The following is an 18,500-nucleotide window of genomic DNA, read 5'->3' on the forward strand; positions in this document are numbered from 1 at the left end:
AATGGATAAGAACATAAATGAGAGCAACTATGTGCACAGCAGCTGGTCTGACACCTGTAAAATGTCTGTGTTGCAAAACTGAACTGAACTGAACCACAAACACACTTTTATATTAACAGCGACTGAAAAGGACTGGCATCTATGTAGCTCCTTTCTGGTCTTGCTGACCGCTCAAAGTACTTGAGAGTACAGCCCAAAGATTCATGCAACATTTTATTCTGTACACTTAAGTGTTTTATCTACCACACATCTACGAGCAATTTAGAATCGCCAAGTACCCTGAAATACACGTCTTTGGCCTGTGTGAGGAAGGTAGCCAAGGAAAACCTACTCAGGCTCGAGAAGAACAAACCTCACATAGAAAGTCCCCGACAGGCCAGGAGATTTAAACCAACAACTTCCTTGTTGTGAGGGAACAGTGCTAACAACTGCACCACTGTGCCCCTCCTGGAGCATGAATAGGCCGCATGGATTAAAGCAAACCCAGAATACTAACACCATATACCAGTTCTGCAGTTTGCAACCGGTAGACACTGAATGCTCTCATTAACAAAGCAATCATCAAAGAGTTTGGCAGATATTTCTAGTTTCATTACAGCAGTCGTAATTATAAAGACACAAAATTCCTTTATTGTGTTCTCTTAGCACTATCCTTTATTTTGTTTAAAGACATAGTCCGTTATATATTACTGCATAGTCAGTATGACCTAAAGACTACAAAGTGAAATCTGTTTAGACTATACATGTTTTCACAGATATGCAATGTCCTCACACTGTTTTTGAGTAAAAAAGAAAGTTATTTTTTTACTGGCAACCATTTTTCCTTGGTAATACCTGAGAATGCGTTAATTCAAATCACATGTCAACCCACATGCCTACCAGTAATACGATGCTTTCATTTTTGCTATAGTCATAGCTCACAAAGTCTTCTGGCAGCCATCCGAGTTTCTGCTGAACGATGCTGCCTCATTTCATGGTGTGAAAGAAAAACTCGCTGCATAAACCACTGGGATGGAGACTGTCAGGAAAGATCTGTGGGTCTGGTCTTCGTGATGGCTCCTTTGAGGACCTGCTCCTCTCACACCCCGCTACCCTGGAAAGACTGGCGGGGATTATCACTTTACACCTTTTCGGACTCATTTTCAGACTATTTATTACTCTACCGTTAATCACTGATGTGATTATTTAGCATGTGGTGTCTGGCTATAGCTGTTATTTTATTACATGTATGTGTTATATGCATAAGCATGACATTGATAACCAAAATACTTGAATGAAAACTTCGAAAATCACAATACACTTTTAAGCACTCTGAATAAATATTGCATAGTTTGTGTACTGAAAGATGTGTCATATTTTTTCTTTGAAACACAGTGTTAGTGGAGACTCAGTTAGGCATAGTTATACATCATGAGGGTTTGGTGTAAAGCATTGAGATTATATATTACAAGAGGTCATGGTATGAGTTTATTAATGACTTCCTCTTGTAAAGTAAATAAGTAAATTTTATCCATACAGTGCTTTTCATTAACAAAGTATAAAATGCTTTAAAATATGAAATAAGATCATTGAAATGGTATAAATTGCTAAAACCAAATAAGAGCATGACTGCACAGGTGGGCGTTAAGCTTCTTTTAAAGGCATGAACAGTGTCCAGCAATATTAAGTACACTCTCTTTTTGTCCTTAACCAGGATACCACTAACAACCACTGGTCAGGTGATCTCAGGGAAATGGTAGTTATGTATGAATTAATAAGTATCTGACCATGAAGAGCTCTGAAAGTGTCACGGTCTGGCAGGCAGACCGCGGGGATGTGAGGAATGAGGACCCAAAATGCAGGACTTGATGATGAAGGCAGTGTGTTTATTTACAGTGGTGAAAATCCAAACAACAATAAATCCCCAGTGCGATCCCGACTCCTGTTCCGTGTCTTCTCCCTTATCCCGTGCTCTGTGCTCTGTCTCTGTTCTCTGTGTACTGTCCGTGTGCTGCCTCCTGGTCGCCACAATTCCTCCTAGGGAAACACGCATATAAAAGGCAGCCGTGAGTACAAAACCTAATGGCAGACTTGCACTAACCTTGCATTAACTAAGACTGACGGGAAGTCACTCAACAATCCAGCGTCGAGGAGCTCTCAGCCACACTGTTTTGAAGCTCCTCTGACGAGGCTTGATCGGCGCCAGGTGTGTGTGGATTCCTGGGTGTGACTGGTCAGCTGGCAGGGCCACACCCACCAGGCCTAAAAGTGCCTGCCACGACCGCACCCTCACACACACGTACACACCCATAAACACCTGACAGTAGGCTACACAAACACGGAACACAGGACAGCAGACACAACCATAATAACCATAATAACAATAACAATAACAACAACAACAACAATAATAATAATAATAATAATAACTACAATAGTAGTCCACACTGCTCACGGACCCCGAATCCCTGGAGCTGGGTCCATGACAGAAAGTGATCGCCACACTCTCAAACTGAGCCCTGAACTTTATGGGGAGCCAGCATAAAGAGAACAGAATCAGTGTTTTAGACCACCTGATGAGAAGCCTTGCAGCCACATTGCTCAGGCAAGTGAATAACAAATCACAATAATCAAGGTGTGACGAAATAAAAGCATGTGCAATCATTTCCATTTCACACTGAAATGCAATATATTTGTGGGAAATGCTCTTTAGATGACAAAAACAAGTTTGTACAAGACGCCCAACATGCTTATCAAAACTGTACGCTCAATCAAAGTTACACCCAGAGAAGAAATGAAGATGAATTGGATCCAAGATTTCCAATTACCGTGGGAACAAAGTTGCAAAGGGCACACAAGAAACCACAAGATAGTGACACATAACAGAAGAGCACACAAAATTAGCAGAAGCAACTGAAACGCTCCTGTGAGAGAAAGGGGAAAAGAACTGATCCAGAGCTGACTCGGAGATGCCCACCCAAGTTTTAGGACTCTCAGTCAGGATACTGTGATCGACAGTCAGCAGAAAGATCCAAGAGTTCAAGAACCGAACATCAACCTCCATCTTTATGATCTGAGATATCATTTCAAAATCTAAGATGAGCTGTTTCAGTAGATTGTGTTTAACAGAAACTAGACGGAAACATATCTAAAATGAGATGTGCAGTTAGAACCTCCATGCAATGGTTGGCCACCACTGTTTCTAAAGATTTGGAAATAAAAGCCAATTTTGTAATCAGCCTAAAATCCCGAGGGAGGGAAGGGTCAGTGTAAATGGGTTGTTTAAAATATGAAGCTTGTTTAACAATAACAGTAACAGCTTGTTTAAAATATGAATGGACACATCCAGATGCTAAAGAGTCGTTAATTATCCAGAGAAAACACAGCCCAGTGGTGCGAATGACCTTTTTGAACAGTGATGCTGGTAAAATGTCAAGTTGGCAGGAGGACAGTTGAATTTTATCAAGCAAACAGATGAGAGTCTTCAAAGATATTAGTGGAAAGCACTCTAAGACTGGCGGCCAAAAGGTGTGAGGCCAGAGAGAATGAAGGAGGGATAATATTTTCTCTGATACGATGGAGCCTCGTACTAATAAAAGAAAAAAAGCTTTTGCACTTTTGTTTTAGTGAATAGTTGGAGCAGGAGCAACACATGTAACAATGCACTCCTTGGGAAAACCAAGGAGATGGTGGTGGACTTCCGGAGACGCAGACCCACTACACTGACACCAGTGAACATCCAGGGAGTGGACATTAAGATAGTGGACTCTTATAGGCACCTGCGTGTTCACCTGAATAATAAACTGGACTGGAGCCACAACACTAATGCTCTTTACAGGAAGGGTCCAAGCAGACTCTACCTGCTGAGGCGGCTGAGGTCATTTGGAGTCCAGGAAGTGCTTTTAAAGACCTTTTATGACTTTGGTGGCATCTGTCTTTTTTTACAGTGTCGTATGTTGGAGCAGCAGTTTATCGACAGCTGAGAGAAAGAGGTTGGATAAACTCATCAGGAAGGCCAGCTCCCCACATAGCAAAATTGGTATGGCCCGGATCTGGCCCACACAAAGTGCTTACACATGGCCCACATACCGCAAAGAATGACGGCCCTTTGGTGGCCCAGATCTGGTTTCCCAGAGGTGGCCCACACATGGGCCAGCACAAGGCCAGTTGCACACACACTGGTGGTCCTGTGCTGTGTGGATTTAGTCTATCAAGTTTGAGTCAGAAAAAAGAAATCCGAGTCTTTGGACTTAATTAATTTATATTAATTTATATTAACAATGCTTGGTGCATGAACTCCACTACTACTGAGAGTCACTGCTCACCTAATGTGGAGTTTTAATGGTCAAATGCAGACCTTATTATCTCCCCAGAGAACTCACTTCTATCATACTCACTGCAGTGTATATCCCCCCTGACACTAATGCTAGGTTGGCCATGAAAGAACTTTCTGCAGCCATTAACAAACACCAGAATAAACACCCCGAGGCTGCTTTTATTGTTGCTGGCAACTTCAACCACACCAACTTAAAGACAGTCCCCCCAGATTCCACCAACATGTCTCCTGCCACACCAGAGGAGACAAGACTTTAGACCATGTTTATTCCAACTTGGCTGGAGCCTACAAAGCAACACCCCTCCCCACATTGGACAATCGGACCATCTCTCCCTGTTCCTCACACCTAGGTATTCACCACTCATCCAACGTGTGTGAAACCTGCTGTGAGGACAATTAAAGTGTGTGGCCAGGGGACAGACGCAGTGCTCAGGACAGATTTAAAAACACAGACTGGAATATGTTCACCCACACAGACCTGGACCAGTACGCCTCATCTGTACTGGATTACATCTCAAAACCACAGACAGTGTCACCACCCAGAAACGGATCATCATGTACCCCAACCAGAAGCCTTGGATGAACCGGGATGTTCGTCTCCTCCTGAAGGCCCGCAACACCGCCTTTAGGGTCATGAGATGCACACACCTACAGTACAGCCAGGGCTAATCTAAAGAAGGGCATCAAAAAGCCAAACACCATTACAAAAAGAAGGTGAAGAACACTTCTCCAACTCCAACCCCGACGCATGTGGCAAGGACTCCAGACCATTACAGACTACAGGACCACCAAACCCTCCCCACATCCTCTGATGTCTCCTTCCTCAACGAGCTCAACAACTTTTATGCTCGTTTTGAGCGAGGAACCCCACAACCACAACCAAAACAGACATGATGCCAGACCACCAACCTCTGACTCTCTCCCCACCGATGTAGGAGCGGTGCTGAGCAGGATCAATGTCCACAAGGCTGCAGGTCCTGATGGCATCCCAGGCGTGTTCTCAGAGCATGTTCTGGGAGCTTGCAGGAGTGCTCACAGACATATTCAATCTGTCCTTGGCCCACGCTGTGGTACCGCCTGCTTCAAATCCACCTCCATCGTCCCGATACCCAAAAACTCCAACCCATCTAGCCTCAATGACTACTGCCCAGTAGCACTCACCCCATCATCACTAAGTGCTTAGAGCAGCTGGTCCTAGCACACTTCAAATCCTGTCTCCCCCACCCTGGACCCCACCAATTCTCATACTGCCAGAACAGGAGCACAGAGGATGCAGTCTCCATCACACTGCACTCTGTCCCTCACACCTGGACAACAACAACACCTACGCCAGAATGCTGTTTATAGACTTCAGTTCAGCGTTCAATACAATCCACCCTCACAACTCATCAGGAAACTGACAGACCTGGGCATCAGTTCCCTCATCTGCAAATGGTTACTGGACTTCCTGACCAACCACCCCAACAACATGTCCGGCTGGATAACCGCTGCTCATCAACAATCACAATGAACACCGGTGTACCACAAGGCTGTGTGATGAGCCCTTTCCTCTACTCCCTCTTCACCCACGACTGCAGACCTGCTGATGGTTCCAACACCATCATTAAGTTTGCAGATGACACCACGGTGATTGGCCTCATCAATGACAACGATGAGACCACCTACAGGGAGGAGGTGGATCATCTGGCTGAGTGGTGCGACACAAACAACCTGCTGCTTAACACCGAGAAGACTAAGGAGCTCATCGTGGACTACAGGAGGAATGCTGACCCACATCCACCCATCCACATTAAGGGGATGGCTGTGGAGCGTGTGAGCAGCTTCAAGTTCCTGGGAGTCCACATCTCCGAGATCTCATCTGGACGACCAACTGCTCCAAGCTGGTCAAGAAGGCTCACCAGCGCCTCTTCTTCTTGAGGACTCTGAGGAAGAACCACCTGTCCTCAGACATCCTGGTGAACTTCTATCGCTGCACCATCGAGAGCATCCTGACCAAATGTATAACAGTCTGGTACGGAACTGCTCTGCCTCGGACCGGAAGGCGTTGCAGAGGGTCGTGAAAACTGCCCAACGCATCGCCGGAGCACCACTTCCTGCCATAAAGGACATCTACAGGAAGCGGTGTCTGAAAAGGGCTGGGAAAATCATCAAAGACCCCAGTCACCCATCACATGGACTCTTCACCCTCCTGCCCTCTGGGAGGCGCTACAGGAGCCTCCGGACTAAGACCACCAGGTACCGGAACAGCTTCTTCCCCACAGCTGTCAGACTCCTGAACTCTGCCTCCTGACATCTGACCCACGTTAAACTCGTGGACTGAACATACACACATAACCACCCACACACACACACAATGGACAACTGTACCCTCATACACACAATAATAACATGGACTGAACCACCACTCACAACCACTAGCACTTTATACAGCCTCTGTAGAAATTATCCACATATCTCACTTATCTTAACTGCACTACTGTTTAGTTCTGTGTAAATAATCATTCTGTACATACAATAATTTTTAATCCTACAACTGTTTATAACTTGCATAGTTCACATTTCTGTATAACTGTATATCTCATATTTCTGTATAGTTTTTATTTCATATTCTGTATTGTTTTCATATTTATATCCTGTTCATAGCCTGTACATAGCTTGTACTCACTACAGCCTGTACATACTTATAGTTATAGAATATTCATAACATACTTCATACCGTGTACATTATAACATACCATAATAGACCCATTTCTGTAATATACTTACATATCTATATTATTGCTAATATATATTGTAACATATCTATATCATGGCTAAAGCACTTCTGGATGGATGCAAACTGCATTTCGTTGCCCTGTACCTGTGACATGTGCAATGACAATAAAGTTGAATTCTATTCTATTCTATTCTATTCTATTCTTAATTAGATCAGTCAGAATAAAAGTCTTATTTGAGATGCAGCACACATTTTTCAGTGCTAAATTGACACTGCTTATATTTGTTGCATTTATATTTATTATCGTTAGGATAATCTAGCTTCTGATTGGCTGGTCAGACCTCGGTTGAGTCAGAACAATGACTGCCTAAGAAGGTAAATGGTGATTAATCAGGACTACTTAAAACCTTCAGCGTTCACCTGTCGAGACAATGCACCACTAAAGTTCATGAAGAAGTCGTTGGAAGCTGTCTCACCATGGCTTATTCAACAGCCTGTCTGTGAATGCGCACTTACTAATAAACATGGTCAAATAAGGATTTCCCGCTTCAAGAATCAGTCAAAATGAAACAAAAGTTGAAGTTCTTTAAAAACAGCAGCTAACTGTTTTTTTTTTTTACAGTATTTCTGATCTCCTTTAAAACAACATGAAATAAAACATAAAATAAGATCAGTAATGATAAAACATCTGTGCAAGAGCACAAAAGACTGACAGTGATTGTGGATCTTAACGGAAAACAGGTTACCATTTTGGCCACTCGTGATGTTGTTCTTCTCTCTGGATAGCGCGTTGTCTATAAAGACATAATGAAAGAAACAGTTGTCTTCATGGTCCTCACTTCAAGAAGGCATCTTTTAATGGTTTTACTTAAATAAGCTGCTGACAAATAAAACGATTTACTGCTGGTTCATAAAATGTATGCGCTTATGGAAATGCAGGGCTGTTTCCAAAACAGAAAGAAACAGCTCTGAGGCTTTACACCCAATCTACCACACCCTCCTTCAGATGAAATGAACACAGCTGAGCAACAGAAACCTTAATGCAAGTTCACAGTGCCATGTTGCTGGGAATTAAACTAGTAGAAACCAAAGAGCTTTTTAATGTCTACTGACATTTGAATCATCATTCCATCTGATCATTTTTATAAGTGCTTAATCCCCTCTGAATTACAACACTTTCAGTGTGCTTTTTTCTTTTAATCATTTCCTTTCACATACTGATTTAAATTCAGAAAATGAAGATCAGACCAAGAACAAAGACAGACTCTCAACACAGGTAAGAAAAGAGTGGAGTATTTTTCATAAATCATCTCAACTTCAGTTTTTGATCATATGGTCACTCAAATCCTTATACGCATTCATCAGCCCTTTTCTTGTGCTTGGGCTTGAACAATCACTCAAAAATTTAAAAAAAATTAAACATTATTATCATATAATCTATAGAAAATCTGAAAAATAAAGAAAATTGTAGCAATAATAATACATCAGTCAAATTCATACATATACACATACAAAGCACTTTCCAGCCTGTCCAGCACTGACAACCAAACCACGTTTCCTTCAACACTCTGTATCTTAACTGGAACTTCAGCAGATCCTCCTGTTTGCAACTAAATGTAACAGGTTTCTGGCATGTGATTGACTTGTTAGATATAAACAGCTGAACAGCAGTTACAGACATTAAACATGCTAAAGCTATGTCAATATTGAGGCAATAATCAGTGATGATGCTGCGCCCAACTGCAGAAGTGCGAGTGAACAGAAAGTAAGAAATAATCAGTTGCACTGTATCATACTCTAAGCTGAACCACTTTCTTTGTCAGTTTTTCTAAATGTTTAAAAAGTTAGTAATGGGTTCTCAGAAAAACCCTTCTTCTTCTGGGTGTTTCCACTGTGCTGCATCTCTAATTGTTAGCAATAAAACTTAATTTTTTTTTAATGTTTTCGTTTCTAAGCTGGAAAAAATAAGGGTCAGTTTCTCTTTGTTGTTCCTACACTCACAGTAAGTACACTTCATTCCCAAGCAAGGCTGCATTAGGTGACTTTCCCAAAAGCTCAGTAACATTATAAACCCTTAGTCCTCCATCCACTGAACAATAGACTGAAGGAGATCAAGGCACTAAATCTGTTTGGGAAAATCACCCCTGCTCTCTCTCACTCTACCAGACTCCCTCCAAACGGTGTCGGTCTAACCTGGTTATCTAATAACAGAGCTAAGTCTTTTAAAAAAAGAAAGAGAAGGGAACAAGGCAAGTGTAATAACTACTAGGATATAGCCCATATTCTGTAAAGCCACTCTGACTATAGTTAGCAGTTATACAGTTGTTTAAAGTGGTGGGGAATACAGTAATTCTCTAAATATCATGCAGTGTTTTTTCATCATGTAGAAATACTTTTTGTTGAAAGTATGTGGGGAATTACACAAAGGGAATTATCCCTTTTCACAAAGTTTGTTTCAAGATTGCCGTCATTCTTTCTTTCTGTCTTTCTTTCTTTGTACACATGCTGCTGGCATTTTTTTTAACTGCACAAATTCTCAGCGTAGCTGTCCAGGGGCAAAGTGGGCCTTTGAGACTGTGACACACTTAAGCTGCTGGCCGGCTTTGGTGTTATGCTAGACTAAACACTCGGTAAACCACAACAGATATAAACATATTCACAGCCGGCACAGCAGTGAGGGTCTAAAAGAGACGGACAAAATGACAGGGAAGGAAACAGAGGAGGTTTGTATGCCTTGGCCTCAGTGGATAGCTGAAAGCTTGCACTTCTGTCAACTCTAGTGGCTAATCGTTTTGGGGGTTTGTTTGTTTTTTTCTTTTTTGTCCTCTTGATGTGAGCAAAGATTTTTCCATTGAAGTCTATTATCAGATCAAAGAATCAAATTTTATTGACAAGTGATTTTCAAGTAATTTTTCTATTGGCAAATTGGTGAGCATCTATGTTGCTGAATGAAAGTAATTAAGTAAATCAGTTTTCACTGATTAATCAGACTTCAATGCCATGTTATCACAAACAGATTGCATGTAATTGCAAACTAGGACCCCGAACATTTTAAACCCCAGCCTGATGATGGAATCGAACTCAGGACCGTCTTGCTGTGAGATAGCAGTGCTAACCACCGTGCCACCATAATCAAAATAAGCAACTATAAAAATGCTTAAAGTGTAGAAAATAGTGCTGCAGAGCAGACAACACTATAGTTCACTGCAGGGTTTAATTCACAGTGTCATAAAAGCAGTGATCTTACATACTTATTCAGTTACATATACATTTCTTTGACCACACACACACACACACACTGAAACAGAAATACATACACACTGAGTCACAGGTTCTCAGCATGACTGACAGAAACTTTTCCAAACATCAGCTGTTGAGGGTCTGCAACAGCTCAGGAACACTAAACAGGCTCAGGCACTCTGAAGGCCCATTTAGTGTGACTCACATGTGTGCAACTGTTTGTTAACATACTTTAAAAGTGTGAGCCCCCTTGTATGTGCGTTTAAGTGAGGAAGGCAAACGAGTGTGTGTATGTTTGAGGGCAAAGACGGTAACTAACTAGTTTCTCAGGTTCAGCCCCAACACCAGCAGACATCATGATGCCATAATTAACCTCACACACAAAGGGTGTACACAAAGCCCTCAGCACTACGATACTGACTTGCAAAAGAAAATCAAAACATTTAAAGGTTTTGAAAAGCAATCTATAACCCATAGTATCTTTTAATACATCATTTATATATGGTACAAATAAATGTTCGTAAAGCTCTGTGGTGTCCATACCAATTAATATTCCGAGAGGACGTGTTTTTTGCATGACATTTCCTTTCACCTCTCTGATAGTTTGCTGTGTAATAACGCAATAACTAAACCAAAAAAAACTTTAAACTCTATGCAAATATCACCTCTTTGTTCATATCATTTTGATATTTTGTCCCGTATTGAAAGACATACAAGTCAAACAATAAAAACTGTTTCAAAGGATAAATTTGCACTGAGCACCAGCACCTCAACAACTCAAAACTGGATGATGTCGCGCTGATCAAATTCATGTCATTTTCACCTGTTCTTTAACATTTTTAAGCTCTGTTCAGAGGGACTGAAAAACACAGCCCTTCTATTCATTTCAGTGAGGCCTTTGAATTGGCACAGTGGGTTTACCCACACATGGGGAGGAAAAAAGAAAAACTCAAGGTGAAATGGTGACGCTAGTTTAATTCAGCCTGCAATGAAACAGAAAGTCATCTAGCAAGTATCTGTACTGCTTAATTTAATATCTGCAAGAATACACTACCAAATTATCATTTGGAACAATGGCTACTTTATGAGAGAAAGAATAGAATAACATAAAATGTCATATTTCAATTGTAGGGCCATCTTCTTATTATTAACCCTGGTGGGTTATGTCTTTGATAGCATTTCAGATTAGTGGCCACTGGTGACGTTTACAAAAAGGAAAGGTCAACATATATATAAAAAAACACATAAACATATAAAAAACATAAATTAAATAACAGAAAAAATTGCGTGTGACAGGGTTAATTGATGATAACTACAGGATGATTCCCCAAAAGTTGATTTTGTTCATCTGGACGTAGCATTTTCATTGGGAAAAACGTTTCGTCACTCATCCAAGTGACTTCTTCAGTCTCAGCTGACTGCAGGTTTCCCCAATCATAAACAGTACATTTGCATAATGACTGAAACTAGCAGCACTGAAGGAACAATGGGCTGGGAGGTCAGTTCCTTCATCATAATTATGCAAATTCTCATGACCACACAGGATCATACATACAGTTTGATTCGAAATATTAATGAAAAATGAAGGCGGTCTGTTAGCAAATTAGCTCATTAAACTTAGAACTTACTGAACTACTTAGTAAAAAAAAAAAAGTGATTTTTACTTGGTAATCTAAAAGTGCTTGTTAACTTGTTTCACAGCAGTGAAGGCAGAGCTGGTGGATCTTGTCTTGCATACTGGACTTCCATCAGTCTCCCATCAAAGACCACAGGTTTATCTATAATGCACATGTGCAAACAACCAGAAGAAGCAGCTGTGCTCTCAGCTTAACAACCTCAAGCCACTGTTTATGCATACAGACATGCACAGACATGCACAGAAAAACCGCAGATGCTATACGACTCCAGTGACTCAGGGTCAAGCGTAGTCAAGACTGCTTCCAGAGACAATAGCCAACTGTAGTCACAAGATGGCAGTAATTTAAAGACGAATGGAAACGGGCAATATCCAAGGAGAAAAATTGTTTTTGCTTTTTGTAATTGATGACTCTTTTTCAATTTCACTGCTTGCCTTGCTTGCCCTGACTGAACACTGCTGTTTCAGATTCATAGACCTAACACTTGTTGGTACAAAAATCAAGTCTGACAGATGCAGCCCATTATCATGTAATGCATTGCTGTTTAGGAGTTAAATGTCCAGTTATTTTTAACATAATTCCTAGAGTGAGCTAGACTTTGTCATGTTAAGACCTAAGACTGTTTACCACTCTGAGCTAATATATTATATACAGACAGCTATTCACACGCATATTTATACCAAAGGCTAATAAAGTGTCACATCTTAACTAACCTGGTTTAAACTGTAATCCAGAGCAGTTTTACTGTGATTATGTTGATTCATGTTAAAAAAAATAACGTAGTATTTTGAGATATTATGCAAGAAACAGGTTTATATGGGCCCTGCAGACGAAAGGGGTCTCTCAGACAGAACTTCAAGGAATGATTTGGGTTACAAAGCAAGACGAGAGATCAGACAATAGTGAAGATAGGACAGAAAGAGACTGATAAATATATAGTGAGATCAAGAGAAAAACCACTCTTGGTCTGATTTCTCTCTTCTCTCTGGGTGGGCCGGGGAAACACTGAAATTTAAATCATGGCTGTTTGACTGCTGTTATACACAGTCACTCACAAAAGCATTGGCCACGAGGATGTTTAGATGACCAGCAGCAGTCATAACGTCTTGAGTTATGCTCTCTGCATTTCATGGCTTCGTGAACAGCAACCTCTCCTGTAGGAGCAATTAACTCCTCTTTCCTCATGTCCTTCATTTAGATTTGCATTAACCCAAATCACAATATTTAAGTGGAAACACCCTTTGTCTTTCCAGATGTAACATCATTTTCTGTGCAATATTTAGCCTGTTTCACCATATTATGAAAAGGTGGGGCTGAAATGAAACACCTCTTGGTTTGCAGTTCATTGCAAGTGCTGATGCAGAAACATCTTGTGCTGAGTGCAGTTTGAGCGCAGTGATGGAGTGAGCATGCATTTATTGTCAGCTGCACAATGTTAGGAACCTGGATGGTTTTATTGTGGGTGTTTATGATAAACATCTTGAGTAGCAGAGGTTTTGATATCAGAAAGGGGGCAAAGGTTACAGAATACATACCAATTTCTCAAAATAGAACAATAAATGATTGATCGAACCCTGTCCACACTGATTTTACTGTGATTTTTTTTTGGGGGGTTGTAAGTAGCTGGAGAACCAAATTTCCAAGAAAGGGGAGAAAGGAGGATTAAGTCTGCTGCACTCCACCCAGTGCTGTAAAATTGCACTTTTAAACAGACACGTTTTAGAAGCAGCTGCTTTTTTTGGTTAAAAAAAAAAAAGAAAACTTTCCCCACACTCAAACATGCAGTACATACACTAACACATAGATACAGAGCTCAAGTAAGCACAGAAATGTACTCCCCAGGTGATACCTCAAGCTCTAATGTGGTGTGAGGTAATGTTTCTAGGAAAGTATGGAGACGTTGGAAAGTAGAGAAGGGTGGGGGTAGGGGGTGTCTGAGGGTTGAGAGACCCTTAGTTTTCTGCAGCTGTGCTGTCTGCATGTGTTGTTGTATTTGCAGCCAAAAAACTAAGGAGCTCCCCCCATGAATTCATCACCACGCTGTTTTAACTCACATGCTCAAACTGTTTATCGAAAACTTAAGGCCTTCATATTAGGTCAGCCTGCTAATGTCTCAATATGTCTTCTTAGCTCTCATTATGATTATGATGCCCTGACAGGTTCCATACCAAGCCAAGCTACTGTAGGTAGTAGTCACGCTGTAATGACACATCTCTCTTTCCCGCTATTCAGTTTTACTCTAATCCCTTACACTTATTTAGCCTTGGATTCTAAGAAAGAAAGGCAGCTTTATTTAGATCCATCTGAAACTCGATCAGCCCCACTTTGGCCCAGATCTCCTGAAGAAAATGTCAGAACTGGAGTGACAAGGATTAAGAGCCTAGTCTAAAGGAATGTTGTTGCACATGCCATCCATTTGAAAGGCTGTGACTTTATTTACTATGGATGGGACAAGCGTAAAGGAGCACGCCATAGCTGAGTTTAAAGTATAATAAAGAAACATGATTCAAATGAGTCCAGTTTTCCAGTTTTAGCACGAGTCAACATGGAGAGGGAAACCACTGAATAAAGCAGTTGCTGTGTGTTCTAAAAACCTTCAGACACATATAGCCTGGAGGTTTTCCCACAACCCCAAAATTCATAAAGAGGTTGTGGGTTTCTGATATCCTGTAGATTTTTGAAAATGTTATCTTTTAAACTAAATCAAGGTGTGTATTCTCAAAGGTCTCAAACATTACAGCACCCTGTTGACTGAGACTAACCTATAAAACAAAGATGTGTGTTTACACAGTGAGGTGATGCATTTTGGGACTGCTGTGACCTCATGCTCTTTGACCAGTACTGGTATAATAAAGGAAAAACTAGTGCAGGCACACATGTGCATTTTGGGAGGGCGAACTGGGGCACTAAAAAAAACTGGACCAGATTGAATGACTGAGGAGTAGAAAGCATCAGTGTGTTGTACAATATCTCATGCATGTAAGTGAACAGCTTGGTACAGGTACGTATATGTATTATAGGTAAAGTAAAAACAAAAAGGTAAAGCGACATTACACAGGCATGAACTACATGCAGGAAGTATACTCAGAGTAAAATAAGAAATGACAGAGTTCCTGCCTTCTAACACCGTCATCACTTCTGTTTTCTTTAAAAACATAGCTGTCTGCCTTTACTTCGAGCCATCACTTAGCATATGACTGTAAATGTAAAAATGTACAAGAGAAGAACTTTAATTTAGCTGTAAATTCAGAGTTTGTGGCCTTTTCAGAATTTTAATATGCTTTTAAAAAGAAAGGAATATGCTGTGTTGTCAGCAAAGCTCTCAGCTGTGTGCAGTGTAATGATTTAGGCTCTAAAAAACAAAAAAAATCCATGGATAAAGACTTGTTCATGTACAATATCAAAACGGGCACCAATCCTAGTGCAAATCTACTGGCACTGTTACTCAGTGTGTAAAGAACATAAACAATCTGAGGCAAACAATGGGGATTCTGACATCATCATTATTATTATTATTACTATTATTATCATTATTGTTATCATTATTATGGAACTAGGTTTCCAGTGTTTGAACAGGATTTGTAACGTCTTTCCTAAACACAACATTACAACATTTTTACTCTAACATAAAACTTTTCTTTATTTCTTTTTTTTTGTGAGCTGTGTCTGTAGTGGTTGCCGTAGCAGCACATGCAGACGTGATGCAGCTGTGGTTGCCGACTGCCAGAGTGTAACAAAACGTGCAGATTGCTCCATCTGGTGGGGTGAAGTAACCCATTGAAACCTATGGAGCTAAACCCAATGCTACATAATATTCAATTATGTTTAACAGGTAGCATCGCCAGAGCCCTTACAGCAGCCAGGTAGATAAAAATAGTCAGTGTCAAAAGCACTGAAGAGGAATGAGAAAAGAAGGTAGAGTGCTCAGTTTTAATTTCTGGTGAGCTATGCAAGTCCACTCTTACACGTTCCTCCCAGATAACTTAGACTGGATATCCATTTCTTGGAAATTGGAGGTCCATTCATAAGACTAGCATAACATTTCCCTGCATATGTTTTCCTGCTGCCTTTTTCCCATGTGTCCCACCAACATGTTAAACTCTAGCAATGCATATTGTATAAGCAGCCTTCAAAGTCTGATTGAAAGTTGGAGTTTAGTGAACTGACAACTCAGTGGAAGCACTAATTACGAGCGCATAATATTTCACATGAACTATTTTGTACTCTGTTATTTAAGCCCCTGAAGCCCTTGCATATGTTTTTAGTTATTTATTTTGATTGTAGTGGCTCAGTTTAAAGTTACCTGAGGTAACCAAAACTTTAATAAGAATAATTAAGGTGTGATCTTATTCAAGCTCAAGGTCTACACTAGAATTAAAGCTAGAGAAAAGGTAATGGTCCTTTATCACAGAGGAAGTTTTGTCATGTGACAAAATGAGATTAAAAATGATGAATGAATTTCCGGGCTGCTTCTTTTTCCAGCTTCAGCGTCCTCACAATGTGTGTAGCTGGCTCACTATCACACTGTCAATGCATATTAGGATACTCAAATGGAATAGGTGCCATTGTTAATATTATAAGTAACACCTGTGGTTTTTCTGCTCAGCTAACTCAGACGTCTGCTGTGAAATCCTTCTATTAAACATGACATGCACGAAGATTTGTTGCTAAGAAGAATACTTCAGTTACAAATGAAAGACACCTGTGTCAATGGACCATGCTGGAATAACTGTTTAAGTCTATAGAATTAATAGAATTAATTTTTATTGTAATTTAATGTACTGAGCAGCACTTCATATATATGTGTATCTATCTATCTATATATATACGCCATCTATACATATATATATGCCATCTATCTATCTATCTCTCTCTATATATATATATATATATAAAATATACTGAGGCACAATATACATTAATGTAAATTTACATGTACAAATATTGGCGTGAATATAGATAGATTTGGCAACTGAGACTTGTTATCTCCATTGGGAGATACTCCCAAAGACATGCAATTAGTGGGTTTGGGTTAATTGGTGAATCTATTTTGCATAGTGTGATTCCCAAAGAGTAGGTACCTGAAACTTGGTATCCACATGGTGTGCAGTGAGTTCTTAGAAGATCTGATAAAACTGGAGAAGTGGAGGACAAAATAAGTGTCAGGCTAAAAGCTACTTGCAGCACATAAACAGTATCTGAATGTCATGCCCTTAAGAAATACAAACAAATCTGGCAAAGACCTGAGACCTGGCCCTATGCTATCCAGACACTGTTAACTGAATTATTACTGTAGGGGTCTACCTTACAATAAAAAGCACCTTGAGGTAACTGTTGTTGTGATGTGGTGCTATATAAATAAAACTGAATGAATTGAATTAATCAGAAATGGTCTCAAACAAACATTCATATAGTCTTTTTTTATTTATTAGTCACACATGATGATGCAGGGGTTTTAGTATGTTGTCCAAGGACAGGTAAGTAAACACCTGTAGTTTTTCTGCTCAGTGACGGCGGCAGTGACGTAGACTGTGATCTTCTGGCTCCTGAGTCACAGAAATTCAGACTAAGCACTGTGCAATCTGGCTTTATTGTAAAGAGACCTTTTACAGTTAATGACTGATAATGAAAGTTCAATATGGGGTGTGATATGAACCAGTGTTGAATTATTATACACCCTGTTTTAATGGGAAAAAAAGTTTGATGAGGCATGGAAGCATGGATTGAATAACACTAAAATATTTTTAGGAACAAAGGATTCTTTCACTAGACAGCAGGAGAAAAATGAATGATTAATCCTTATGAAAAATGAAGATGAAAATGAATGGCGTTTGTGTCTTAAACCATCCATGTCATAGAATTTTGACTGTGATGAATTAAAGAAAATTATTGGAAAAATAAACTGCATATTCATTCTTGGAGGTTTCATTTATCACCTTCTGACCTGTCAGACTACTTAATCAATTAATGCTGGCGCATTAATCTATCTTTAGTTGTTATAATGCTAACACTGTGTGTCACATGGAAGTGGTGATTTATCATAGACCCGACCATTTTAGAAAATAAATATATAATTCACTGTGACAAACCTTTTTTTTTTTTTTACCAGCACACTAACAGAAATAGTTTTCGCTATTTTACTTAATTACTTCAACACTATATGCCATAATCTATTATTAATACAGCATGAAAATAGTACTCTAAAGTCTACCAGAAAACTACAGAATTCTCTCTCAAGTAAAAAAAGCAAAAAACAAAACAAAAATGAATAAATACATACATAAAAAAAGAAAAACATTAAATGATTTTAGACGTATGTGCATTATGTTTTGAATGGCTGATTATATGGTTTTCTGTAAATGGTGACATTGAATGCATCACGTATTAACTTATGGTGTTCTATAGCATATTCAATCGTTTTACATTTTTGCTGTTAATTAGTAAGAACAATTAGTAACATATGTTTACCGACGGCTTTCCAACGACTAACTAAGCCTTCAAATGTCACGCATTTCACCGCAGTACCGTTACGCCGTTTTTCGCTTTCCCACAGAACCAGAATGCATCATGTGATCAAATCAGCTGATGTAGA

At 39.9% G+C, this 18,500-nt stretch overlaps 1 long non-coding RNA gene across 1 annotated transcript; it reads right to left on the minus strand.

The window, feature by feature from the left end:
* Nucleotides 1–1,861: 1,861 nt before the first annotated feature.
* LOC120442768 lies at nt 1,862–18,456 on the minus strand. Its single transcript, XR_005614910.1, has 4 exons — nt 18,377–18,456; nt 17,398–17,454; nt 16,990–17,043; nt 1,862–2,016 (listed from the first exon to the last, which is right to left on the minus strand). It is a non-coding gene; the product is annotated as an uncharacterized LOC120442768 (long non-coding RNA).
* Nucleotides 18,457–18,500: the final 44 nt, after the last annotated feature.

This window comes from Oreochromis aureus, linkage group 11, assembly GCF_013358895.1.
Source record: "Oreochromis aureus strain Israel breed Guangdong linkage group 11, ZZ_aureus, whole genome shotgun sequence".
Lineage (NCBI taxonomy): Eukaryota > Metazoa > Chordata > Actinopteri > Cichliformes > Cichlidae > Oreochromis > Oreochromis aureus.